The following is a 13678-nucleotide window of genomic DNA, read 5'->3' on the forward strand; positions in this document are numbered from 1 at the left end:
TTCAATCTTTCTCAATTTCTGCTCTCATACACAGAAACACAGCCAGGACCCACCACTGTTTTCTGGAGGGTGTTCTACATATGTGTGTGTGTGTGTGTGTGTGTGTGTGTGTCTGTGACATGGATTCAGACATACAAAGCTGAGGAGGGGTAGGAGGGACTCTAAGGCCAAGTGTGTGCCCAGGTCACACTACCACATCCCACATAGGCCTGAAGGATGACCGAGGCCTACTCAGCATACCCGTAACCATGACCTTCCACTTTCAGTACCTGCAGCCTGTTGGATTCTGCCACAGCCTGATTACTAGACAGGCTCTACATGCCTTAAACCTATCCCTCACCTAACACTATCCCTAACCCGAACCCTAACCCTAGCCCTAACCCTAACCCTAACCCCTGACCCCTAACCCTAACTCAATAGCTGAATTTCCTCCAATCACTGAATTTCTCACCTTTTCCCCTACAAATTATCAAGTGAGAGAGATGTTTTTAAATTGCTGGAGAAAGACTTGTGGATGAGGAGCTTGTGCTGAACTCATTGAAGCTGGTGTCCACAGCTGAGACCCGGAGTCAAGGTCAGGAGAGTGCACCACCTCCAGGTGTGCCCTTGGCCACTGTGTGGTTCTCAGCCTTACAAAGCACTTTGCTTTTCCTAAGCCTTGGTTTTTTATATTAGTAAAACGAAGTTATCAATAGCATACTAAAAGAGCATTGTGAAGAATTACATAAAATAAGCGAACCCAGCAGTTCTCAGGCTGACTGTCCTCAGGCAAGCACACAAGAAACATTGCCATCATCTATTACTGTCGTTGTTTACTTCTTGTTGTTCTCGTGGAAGTTCTGAACAGCCCTTCATCCTGGAGGGAACAAAGACTCCAGCAGCAAAACAGGGCAAAGCTTTACATCTTGAATTTCCCCTGAATGGGCAGCCAGCTGAACGACTGGAACCCACACGAGGGATCTCAAGAGGAAGTGTGCCATCGTGTGCACCCTACTGGCATCATCAAAGTCTCCAGACGAACTGGCCTGTGGCTCCAGAATCCCCAGGGCCATCAAGTCCTAGGAGTTGACACGCCCTTCTCAGCAGTCTCTGGAGATCAGTGTCAGTGATGGCAAGAAGGCTGGGGATGTCCCCCTGAAATCTCCTCCCGTGGGGAAACAGGTCCCACCGTGAGACCATCAGCAACAGACAACCTAAGGTTGGGGGATGGGATAGGGCTGCAGTTCAAGCTTCATATCACCCAGCCTCCCCGACCCCATATGGCCCAACACCACACTGTGGAAACAGAGCATTGGTCATGCATGTCCCAGCTCCCAGAGGAAGTCCGGCAGGGAACTTAGGTACCAGGTCAGCTTCCAAGGTCAGCAGGTCCAGTGAACAGATGATCTCCCAGCTGTGATGCTCACGGTGGGCCATGTGACAGGGCCCTCAGAGACCGTGGCTGCTCCAGGCTGACTCCTCCTTCTGGGAACAATGCTCAGAGGGAACAAGGAAGCCCAGGGGGAATTCCTGCTCTTCTCACAGCCCCCGGCATTATCCTTGGGCGTGTTTGCACAATGTAGAAGCTAGAAACTGGCTGGTCTGCGTCTGGAGAAACCCAGCCACAGACACATGTCCTAACATTCCCGGCCTTTCCCAGACTCCAAATGTTGGCCCTGGGCCCTAGAAACCCAGGAGGCTGAGAACAGCAAAACAAGCCATTTTGCCTCGTTCCCATCTCCTGCGATTTCCTGTCAGCTCTACAGCTGTTCCCCAGACAAAGGGTCACAAGCCACATGGTTACTTCTCTCAGACCGAGACCCCAAGGATCACCCAGGCCCTCCTGCTGCCTTTGGCTTGGGAACAACACCTCATTTCTAAGACACTGTGATGGGCAGGCACAGCTGACATTCTCTAAACCTCTGTCATGCCTTCCTTAGGATGAAGCTGCCCCAGTGCCCAGGGCTGGGCATCCCCTGCAGAATGAGAAGGAGTTGCCCCTCAGATGCCCCGTGCCTCACTGCCATATGCAGAACCTCTGATTTGCACTTAGTAGCCAATGTTGCTGATGCTTCCATTGCCATGCATTACACAGACTACAAGGCTTTGTCCCTAGGATAGGCCAGACCTCCGTGCGGTGTGCAATACCTGGAACATCATGGCAATAAAGGATGAAGGGAAAGATGAATCACAGCTGATTCCGTGGTTCTAAGCCTCGATGATTGAGGCACGGTCTCAGGTAGAATAAACTAGAAGTAGGCCACTGGCAACATGGGGATGAGGAGAAAGCAGATGCACGGGTTCCTTGGGCATGGAGTCATAATAAAGGGCGTTAGACCTTCCTTGGTGATCCAGACAGGATGAACCTTCTAGCATCATGAAAACTACTTTCTCAGGCTTGCTCTGTTGAGGAAGCTACTATTTTCACAGCTAGAATAGGAAGGCTGTCATAGCACTATAATTATTTGATACTTACATGTATTTAATAAAATAGTACACCTCTTCCATTTCCCGCACAGTCTCAAAGGAAATGGGAAATTGCAGAGGTGACGGATGGTGTGGGAAGTACTGATGCTCTATCTCCCTGTGTCAGTCTTGAGTTCTCAACTGAACATACTTTAGTTCACTCCTGTCCACCCACAAATGTAGTATCCAGAATATAAGGAAAGTTTCTCCTGCAGTCTAATCTCGTAGAAATTCAACAGACCTCTCAGCACCTTATGCTGGCCACATTTTTTTCTTTAGTGTAACCTAATTGCTACATTGGAATTTTAGCAGCAAAAGGAAAGGCTTGTATCACCTTTGTTGTTAATTTAATTTGTATTCTTCCAAGAAATTTGGTTTTTAGGCTAATACAATTGTTTGGGTTGTTTTGGATTGGGTTTTTTTGCAATTAATCATAAAATTGTACTCAGTTAAGTTATAGGGTAGGTTTTAGTTGTTTGCCTGTCTAGCTCATTAAGATCACTTTCAATCTGGCTTCTGACTCTCGCTAACCATTCTGCATAGCTGCATCATTCCAAAGTTGACAATCAGACGCCTTCTTGCAAATGTTCACTGAAAATGGTTGAATAGGGTGGAGACAAATGGGAGCTACTGGGTCAACACAATGTCATCTTTCTTCTTCTCAGTGAGGCTTTCTTCATGGTCACATCGAGAACCATGCTGGTCCCTTTCGTGTTGCTGAGACAATACACCCGACATCTGAAACTTCAAGGAGAGGAGGCGTATTTGGGCTCACAGTTTAGTTTCAGTGGGTTCAGTCAATGGTTGGCTGGCTCCAAGGCAGAAAAGCATAGTGAAAGGGCCTGGTAGAGGAAGCTGCTCACCTCATGGCAGTCAGGAAGCAAAGAGAAAGAAGAGCCAGAACAAGAATACACCCTTCCAGATCAAGTCTCCAGGGACCCAGCTCTCCCAGTCAGGCTCTACGTCCCAACAGCACATTCAGCCATGAACTCATCTGTGGACAAATCCACTGAGGAGTACAGCAGCCCACGATCCAATCACCTTCCAAAACCCCCACTTCTGAACACAGGAGACTCTTAGGGGACAATTTAGATATATGCCACACTTCATTCACTCAGAAAATAAACCACTGCCTAATACAAGTCACTGAAAAACTTGTAAGCTGTATTCACAATGCCTATTTAATGAGATTCCCTGGAGAAATGCAAAGTTATGCATTTCACTATTAAGAAAAATATGTCTGTGCTATTAAATTGGAAAATGAAAATAATGAAGTATTTGACTAAAGGTTCCCATTTGGATTCATGACATTTTCTAGCTGAGACTAAAGATGAAAGCTAAAGGAAGAGGTGAGAAGCCCTGAAATTGATGTTGGTCAGGGGTTGGGGGTGGGGTCCCCACTAGAGCCACAGCAGCCCAGTGACGTCACAGCAACTTAGTGACATCCTGAATGTTTTACAGTTACATAGGCTCTTGGGGCTTGGCATAAATACAGCACTAGAAAGAGGCCATTTAAAATAGCTTTACCTTTTTACAGTGGTGATTCCCACTGAGTATAAACTCAGGAACTAGAGTAATTGTGTGACTCATTCAAGCCTGATTTTAAGGGAGTAGAGGGAAAACCTTCGCAAATGTGTTAATATTCACCTAACACATTTTTAAAAAGTGAGCCAGTTGAGTTTACTCCTGGCTGTAGATTCCTAAGGGGTAATCACAATTCTTTGGATAAACAATCTCCAACTTCACCCATCCCTCACCTCCCCAGTCCTCATGGGAAGAAGGAAGGAAGGAAGGAAGGAAGGAAGGAAGGAAGGAAGGAAGGAAGGGAGGGAGGAAGGAAGGAAGGAAGGAAGGAAGGAAGGAAGGGAGGGAGGGAAGGAGGGAGGAAGGGAGGGAGGAAGGAAGGAAGGAAGGAAGGAAGGAAGGAAGGGAGGGAGGGAAGGAGGGAGGAAGGGAGGGAGGAAGGAAGGGAGGGAAGGAGGAAGAGAGGGAGGGAGGGAGGGAGGAAAGAAGGAAGGAAGGGAAGGAGTTCCCTCACAGTCCAGGACTGGACCTGCTGGGCCAGATGAGTATCTAAGCCCTGCTGTCACCTGCCTCCCTTGTTTGGTGGCCTTGGGGGAAGGTCCTACCCCTGCCAGGACAGGAGAAGCCACTGCTGGGAGAGCAACAGGGAGAACATGGAAAGTCATACAAGAAGAGGTACAAGGCTAGGTGTGAACCCAACACCACGATGCTCCTCTTAATGTCTTAGGTCCACCAGCCTGGACGTTTCAAGCTCATGATGGAAACCTCATCCTTAGAAACTGATCAGCCCAGAGTACCCAGGACTGTGAGGTGCCTGGACATAGGACATTCATTGCTAACGCTGAGGAAGGGAGAGCGGGATGGTAGGGACTCATCCAAATCACCAAGTCCCCCCTCTTCATTCTCCCTCAAATCCAAACTACTGTGGGAAAACAAAACAAAACAACATCAAAACCAATTAAACACCCAGTCCTAATTTACATAGACCAAAGTGCAGGGTGCTGACTCCAACCCCTCTCTGTGGAATCCTCAGGGAATGCAGGGCCCGTGGTTTATTACCAGCTGCAACCAAGGAGCTGTGTAACAGGACAGGTGGGGATGCAGACTATGGTTCCCTGCCGTGTGACCTGCAGAACTGTGAAGTGGGAGTGAGCATACAGCCATCTCCTAGTTTAAGAATTAAATTCTATTTTAGGCAGCTAAGGGTCTGGGGATATAGTTCAGCCTCACAAGTGCCTGCCTGGCAAGCACAAGGTGCTGAGTTTGATTCCTGGTACCAAAAAAAAAAAAAAAAAAAAAAAGAAAGACTACTATCTTAAGCAGCTCTTGGCCCTGGCCACGGGGCACACACACACACACCTGCTGTCACTTCTGTTTGTCATGGCCATGCAGGTTCCCGCGCACTCTTAACCTTTGTCTAACACACTCTATTGGTGAGCACTCTCTTTGAGCCCAAGCACTGTTCTAGGTACCAGGTATACACGGTGAAAGGACTAAGTTTTAGCCCTCCAGCACTCAATTGCGATCACACGGTATAAAGTAAGACGGAGACGGGGTTAAGGAGTGATGTGCCCCGGGACTTGAGCCAGGGATGCGACCTGGTCTGCAAAGCCAAGAGAGTGACAGCGCCTCCATTGTAGCTCTGGGGAGAGGGCGTGGGTCAGAAGATGGGAAGGGACTGTTTGGGTGTTTGGGGCAGTGGGAACAAACAGCACTTTCCACACAATGAGGAAACTTTAAGTTCTGCGCCCTGTGAGTCCTGTGGACTGACCTGAGGTCTGGGCGGAGACCGCTGGCTCCATCCTCCTCTCTTCTTGAGGGACAGCACTCTGAGCTCTCCCGGGTCTGCCCCGCCCAGGCTGCCCCCAGATGCCCTTGAGCGTAAGTATGACCTTGTGGTTGGCTGATGCGCAAGGCACTAGGATACACAGCTTTTCAGCAAGATGCTAAGCCCCCACTCCTCTCCCCACTCGTGCGCTGGGATACGTGGATGGGGACGATGATACTGCACAAACCTAGTCGAGATCCCAGAGGTAAAACTCACAGAGCCATGGGGCCCCTGTGACTAGAAGCCCTGTGAGCGGGTCTCCCTGGCATTTTCACTCTCAGAGCTGCCCACACTGGTTCATGTATTTCACTGTAGTTCCTGCCCAGCACTGATTCCTGCAGAAGCTCCTGCTGCAGGCATCCCTGTCTGTCTGTTCTCCTGTCTGTCTCTCCAGTCACTCTGGGACCTCATTCCCCTTAGGCAGCCAAGGGAAGCTACTGATTTTTTAAGCTTGTTCCTTGTTTCTGGATGGAGCAGTGATGTGCAGCCTCTCCACACAATGGACCAGAAACCGAAGTCAGCTCAAGCATTACTGGCATCTCTCATCACCTGGACTTGTGTCCAGCCCGTTGGACACACTGGTTGCAAACTTAGAGACAGCTGTTTCACCATTTAATCCAGATCATTCTTGGGTCACCCTGAGGAAGGTGGGAAGCAGAAGTTAGTGTAGGAGGCATTCTGGGACCTCTGCAGCCCCTGCCCTCCTGTTGTTTTTAATTCTCTCTTAATTATAGCCTTAAATTATAGCTCTCCAGCCAATTTCATTAGCAGGAGCTTGTTGACAAATTCAAATGATTTCCCTTTATAAATGAGATCCACAGAGATTGCCTCCTATTGAAATGGCCTCCATCCTGTTGTATTATTTATTCTCCCCTGAGGCTTGCTGACTTCGCTGTGTACCCTAAATCTTCATGGACACAAATTACTAAGGAGGCTTCATTGAGTCTTAGAGTGCCCAAGCATGGTCTTGAGGACTTTATAGGCATCAATTAGCTTGAGGTTGTTGTTCAAATTAAGTGCTTAGAAACAGAAAAGGTTTTAATAAGCAGGTCCTGCTGGAGAAATGGGGACCACTTATTAAACTGTACGGCTTAATGTTATTATCTCCATTTTATGGATGGGAAAATGGAGATTAGTTAATTCCCCCGGTCAAACCCACACACTCTTAATTATTACATGTATGACTGACCTGTTAGAAATTTGTTCAAGCTTCTGGTAAAACAAACAGCTAACCTTTTAGCTTCTCTCAATGTTTCCAATCAGTGAGAAAAACAAAAATGGAACAAAAGTCCAAACGAGGGACAAAGCAGGACATTCAGAGTCTTGTCACCAATAAGAGAGGTGAGGAGAAGTTTGCTGTGAGGGATTTGGCATTTGGGTTGGCTTTGTACACACTGAATGGGGGGAAAGGACACAGAGAAGGACATTGCCGCAGGAACAGGAAAGTCCAGGGCCCAGCCGGGGCTTTCTGTGAGCTCAAGTAGACGCTTAGATCTGAGGATTTAAGAAATGCTTGCCTCAGACCCCATGGCTGAAACATCTTTCCAAAAAGCACACGTATAAAAATAGAAGTCCTTTATAAGCATTCCAGGGAAATTCTTTAACTCATCAAAAACTGCTCGAGCAGAAAAGGGTCAAAGCAGGCACAGTCCCAAACAGGACGTCAGTGGGGACCTCCCACACAGAGGGGAATGAGCAGAGGGTCCTGGGAGCTCTGGAATCTGCTGAAGAATAAGCACCTCCAGGTAAGGGGCTGGGTACCACCTGCCCGCCCTGCCCAGGAGGGTCCTGAGGTCGAGGGAAGCAATGTCAACAGCCTTGTTCCAATACAGAAAGTAGAACACGGAACTAAGCCTGGTGCAAACATGCAACACCCTGAATGGATATCGGCTGGGAAGTGAGAATGCTTCACCCCAGGGCTGCTGGGAGTGGTGGGTGAGGGGAAGTCCTGGCCAGGTCTTTCTGTGGGCCCCTTCTCCAGGGCTCTGTGAAGATCTGCAGGTTCTATGTGAGTGAAAAGTATTTTTCAGCACATTGAAGCTATTTTTAGGCAGAGTGTGGATAGCAACTTGCCCCTCCCCGGATCCCTCCAGGCCCCATGGAATGGGATAACAATTGCTGCGCAGCTCCGTGCACTTCGCAAAGCGTCCTTTCCTTCTGCTGTGATCACAACTCTGAACAGAACAGGAATGGCAGTGGAGAACCCCAAACCAGACAAAGTGGCCTCTGGTGAGTGTCGGCTCTGCCTCGTCAATCGCATGCGGGAAAGACAAAGGGGGAAACGTAAGAAAGGAAATAGGGTAGAGAAGACGTTGGCCTCATGACTTAGTGGGGAAGGGGTGACGCCTCAATTTTTCTTTCCACATTAATGACCCTATTAAGAAACAACTGTGCAGCCACAGGCATAAAGCTGCCTGAATCGCCCCTGGCGTAGGAGACAGCAGCGCAATTTTCTTCTCCAAATTTGTATTGCGCATGCGTGGAGCAAAAGGGCACAGTCATTCTCTGTAGGGCCAAGCACTGGGCAAATGGGGGCAAGGGGACAAGGTACAGACAGCCTAAGCCCGCTTTGGGGATTGGGAAAGGGGCAAGGACAACCTGCTAATATCTGAGCAGTGGGTAGATAATCTTTCCCCAAATAAATTACTGGGTATTGTTTTCAAAGCACAAAGTCTACAGTGTGATCTGCCATAGGGCAAACCACATGGAAACGCGTACCTGCTATAAAGCGCAGCTCTTCTGCCCTCCAGGCAGCCGCTGCCAACAGCGTGGTCGGCAGTGCCTGCTGTGCTTCCTTATAAACAAGCAAACAAGCACATGTGCGGCACCCTGAGGTCTTAGTCTTCTTTACTTCGCATCCAATCCACCAAAAAATCCTACTCGCGATACTTTGGAACTACACTGGGATCAGACCACTCACCCCGGACAGCTTCCCCGTCTCTGATCTCGATTATTACAAAACCCTTCTAAGTGATCTTCCCACGGTCTGTACCCCACTCAGGCTCCTCCAGGGCACCACGCATGCTCCCCCGAGCAAGGGCTCTGCCGTGCCTGACCCTCTGTCCAAAATGTCCTTCCACAAGTATTAAGGGTCCCCCATGTCCTTCCACTGGTGGTCAAACGTCACCCTGCCAGTGCTGCCCACTCTCCAGACCTTATTTTAAATTTAAAATGTTGTGCTCCTGCCTTCCTCTCCCTCACCCCCTCATCATTTCTTTTCACAGCTGTAGTCACTTTCCAAGTAGTGCTTTAGGTCGACTAGCACATGTGCAAAAGTTTTCATCTGTGTAAGTATTTAAAAAGGTTAGATAGTTCCCAGAATGTAATAAATATTGGAAGGCTGAAGAAAACTTTTTTATATAATTATTGAAACTTACTATGTAGTTTATCCTATAATTTATTCACTCTCTGTAGGAAACAAAGTAACAAAGCTTCTGACAAAGAAACAAAATAGATCACTACCTGGTGTGGTGGAGGACACCTGTAACCCTAGCACTCAGGAGGCTGAGGCAGGAGGATCATTGCAAGCTTGAGACCAGCCTAAGCTACAAAGTGAGCTCAAGGCCAGCCTGAACTGCATAGCAAAACTGTCCCAAAAAGACAAACAGAAAAAAAAAAAAAAAATACATGACTGAAACAGAGAAGGTAGGAAGCAGGAGAAAGAGGAAACTTCTTTCTATGATTATGGTTGGCCAAATCTGACAGTCCTAAGCCCAGACTATTCTGGATGACACTCGGGGTCCCTTCTCAGGGAGTGCTGCTTGGAGTTCTGGGGACCACGGCATACTGGAAATATAACACGGAAATAAAAATGGAAATGTCTGAAAAGTGCTTTGGAGCAAACCTCACAATTTAGGAATATCACTGTGCACTTGCCCTTTCTTTGGGGGGCTGGTCTGAAAAGCTGGTAGTTAGCAGCCACCGTGAGCAGCACTGATTCTTCTTGCCTCATGCAGATGGGAGAGCTGACTGCCCGGGACACCAGGAGACACAGGGAGAGAAATGGTCAAAGCGGGGTTGAACCGCTCTGCCCTCCCTTGGGCAAGCAGTGCACACCGGATGGCTCTGTTAGAGCTCGCTTTTCTCTGTCCTGCTGCATGCTGGGAAGCAGGGACAGGTGAGGAACACAGCCAAGGTGGGGTGGGATTAGAACCCACGCTGCCTATGGGAGGGAGGAAACACGCTCCAAGAATCGCTGTGACTGCGCTCAAACCTCCACAGTCTATACAGGCTCATGGCAGGGTTCAACGCTCCCTCCTGGCTGGAGCTCAAGATCCTTAAGGACGACTGAGCCTAGCTGGATGGGAGGAGGCCCCACCGGGCACAAGGGAAATCAGCTCGGTGATTAAACATCTCGACGGCCCTGGAAACGCCTCCGCACATCTGTGCGTATTTCTCTTTCTCCCCTCGCCCCTTCCCTCCGGAAATCAAAGCTTGTTCTGATTTACAGATTACCACACAGACAGCACAGTACCAACCCCAGCGAGCCAGTCAGGTTGGCAGCTTGACTCTCTCTTCTACCATTTCGTTAAACACCAGTCCGGGCCTGCAGTTCGCCTGGACCCAGGGTTCTGCTCTTTCCGCAAGTGGCGGCCAGAGGTGAGAGGAAGACCCAGATCAGGGCCCTGGGGTTGGCGTTGCCCCGGCAACCGGCCGGTGAAGTCCCAGCGTGGACAGCTGAGTGGTGCTCTGTAGAGCAAATACTGTCTTTCTGTTCATCTATTCAATTCCTGCAACAGTGGTATTAAACAGCTAATACGCACCTGACCTGTCCACAGGGGGAGGGCGGCTGCTGTAGGTGTGCGCACCTAATGCTGTCACCGCACTGTGGACAGGGGCCTGCCCTCAGGATCATCTGTTCTAGCCTGGGTTTATAACTGTATAGGAGCAGCATAGAGGAACGTCATAGATGAAGGGCATCGGCGAAGCTGGCGAGCTCAGGCCCAGTTGGGAGGAAACCGAGAAAGGAGTAGCGATTGGCTGGGGTTGTAAGGCACACACAGTGTGAAAGCTACGCTCACAACACAGATTCTCTTCTGAGCCACACAGAGGAAGTGAAGGAAAAAGAGAAGAGAAGAGAAGCGTCCAGACCCAGGTCGGCTTGTGGACACCTCAGAAAACCGAGAAGCTGGTTCACATGAGCGTCTCCTGCACATGGGGCCCCAGGGCACCCCACTTTCATATCCTCTCCTCTGTTGAAGGGGAGTCTGTGAAACCAGATTCCTCCACACCTCCCCTTGTGGTGCGCACTTTCACTCTCAGCCCTCCCCTCCCGCCCCCCTACCCAGCCAAGGGCAGATAACCTGCTCACAGGAAGTGACTCAGGCAGTGGTATAAATTACCAATGTTGACACTGCACGTTACCTAGGAGCAGATTGTGCCTTTGAGAGACAGGCAGCCTTTATACAAATAAATGACGCTGGTTCTCGGCTCCAGGTGCCAGAGGACCAAAGCTCTGTGTGCTGCTGGGAGGGGGTGGCCCCCAAGACACTCCGAGACACCCCACCGCCTCTGGACACTTACTCCACTCTACCTTCTAGATGGGTTTACTGGGGTCTTCTCTCCACCCAGTGCAACTCCTTTGAGGGTACTGCTGTCCACCTTGCTACCTCGGAGGGCCCAGAACAGAACTTGGGCTACAGCAGATATTACTACTAAAAAAAAAAACCTTGTTAATTGACTACTTGATGAATATTGTCTCCGTCTAGTCCCCTATAGCACAGAGCTGATAAGCTGAGGGACAGAAGGGGAGGCAAGAGAGCCTGAAATACAAAAGTAGAACTTTACATGAGTACATGCTGTTGGAAAATTAAATGTGGGTAAGAAAAACAATTAAAAAGCATTTGCAATTCTCTCCCCAGGCTCAATGATTGTTGACATAATGATGTGAACTCATCCAGATTTATATCTATGGCTATCTGTCTGCATACACATATACATATGCTTTGCCTTAATATTTTACAAGTACTTGTTTGAACACAATAAATTATGAAACTCTTAGCATGTGGTAATAACATATTCCATGTCCTTTTAAATGACTGTCTAATAACCTAGCACCTAGATATGCCAGCAGCTCCTTATTGTTGGATATTAGGTTCTTACAGCTTTTCGGCATTACTGATAAAAATACACCAAAGAATGTCTTTGTTAGTAAATCTTTGTACTTGCCATTTCCTCTTGCACGGTAAAATATTATCACTGTTACTCTTAAAACTTTGGCAATATTTACTGAATGCACTGTCTGTACCAGGCACTTTACATATTATTTAATCATCCCTCCACCCTGCCATTTATAGATAAGCAAAATTACTTGGGAGACGCTGAGTCATTTGTCTGATATTACTGTTATTCATGTTTTCCTTACCTTCTGTACATATTGCCAAACTGTCTTCTGGCTTGGGAATGCTTTGGTGGTACTAGAACCTGTCACTGCAGGTAACCCTTCCACACATCTCCTCTAGAGAACTAGCCCCATTTTTATTGGTCCATCAAGACATGTTTTCCCCTTATGTTTGCCCAAACCTTGGTGATAGTTTAATTACCTTGCACTACCTGGTAGTGACTCGCCTTCTGATTAGAATGCATTCCACAGAAGCAGTTCAGTAATGGCTCAAAGTCTTAAAATATAGTCTGGACCCTGACTTCATCTCCTTTCCTGGTGTGGGGTCCTTGGGGACACCAGCTAATTTATGGAAGCTTTGGCTGCTATATAAAATGGTGACCATAACATCAACCTGACTCATCTCCAGGGTTTGATAATGGAATGAGATGGTAAATGAAGAAGTGTGATGAACAGGATTGCCAGGTATTTTCATCAACACCATTATTATCAGCATCCTTACATCTATTACCTTGCTCTTATTTATGTCTTTGCTTTCTTGGACAGCACCAACTGCCTTTTAAAAAGTGTTTTAAAAACACTTCATATCTAAGCCTATTTTATGGAAATCCCTATAGGACAAGGGCCCCATCTTTTACTTATTTCATTGGAGCCTGTAAATAGTAAGAGTTGAAGAGCTTTGTTGTCTTGTGCTAGCAAGTGTCATTAGGACTGAGTAGCTGAACACACTGGTTCTCCTCTTGGTGAGTGCAGAGCCAATGACCACAACCAGAAGATAAAAGAATGGAGAAAGACTCATCACATAAGGCAAGGAGTGTACTAGGGTTACTTGCAAAGCTGTGCTCTCCCTGGGCAATGGAATCATGGGGGTTTTATTCTGCAAGCTGATTTATGGTCACACTGGAAAGGATGTGAGGCAGATACATATTTGAGCATGCTCAGTGGAAGGGGAATGTTTCTGAGCATGCTCAGTGGAAGGGGAATGTTCTGAGCATGCTCAGTGTAAGGTGCACATTTCTGAGCATGCTCAGTGGAAGGTGTACATTTCAGAGCATGCTCAATTTAAGGTCACAAATCACATATTTTAAAAAATGATAGGTGGACTCCAGTACTTCTGGATTTGCTCAGTTCAGTATTGTAATGAATCAGATTTGCTCTAACTCACCTAGGACCATGTGTCAGCATGACTTGGAGGCATTGGCTGGCTCCTCCTAATTTTCTCTAAAGAATTTTAGGGGGAACAAAAAGAAAGAACAATTTTGAAGGGACAGTAATAGTCTTTAAAGAGGTGCCAGCTTTCACTCTCCTGGCCTCCTAATTGTGGGAGTCTTCCCCTAAAAGTACCTTCCTCCTCTGGCAGCTAACACATCCTGAGGTGAGAGTGGGAAAACCAGTCAGGGAGTGCAATCTAGAGAGATGTGCCCGTTCACCGGAAGCAGCAGTTAGAAAAGGAGAGAACATGGCCGGGGATGTAGCTTAGTGGCATAAGCACCTGCCTGGCAAGCACAAAGTCCTGAGTTCGATTCCTGGTACTGGGGGAG

This window comes from Chinchilla lanigera, unplaced genomic scaffold (assembly GCF_000276665.1).
Source record: "Chinchilla lanigera isolate Chin_1 unplaced genomic scaffold, ChiLan1.0 scaffold00036, whole genome shotgun sequence".
NCBI classification, from domain to species: Eukaryota; Metazoa; Chordata; class Mammalia; order Rodentia; family Chinchillidae; genus Chinchilla; species Chinchilla lanigera.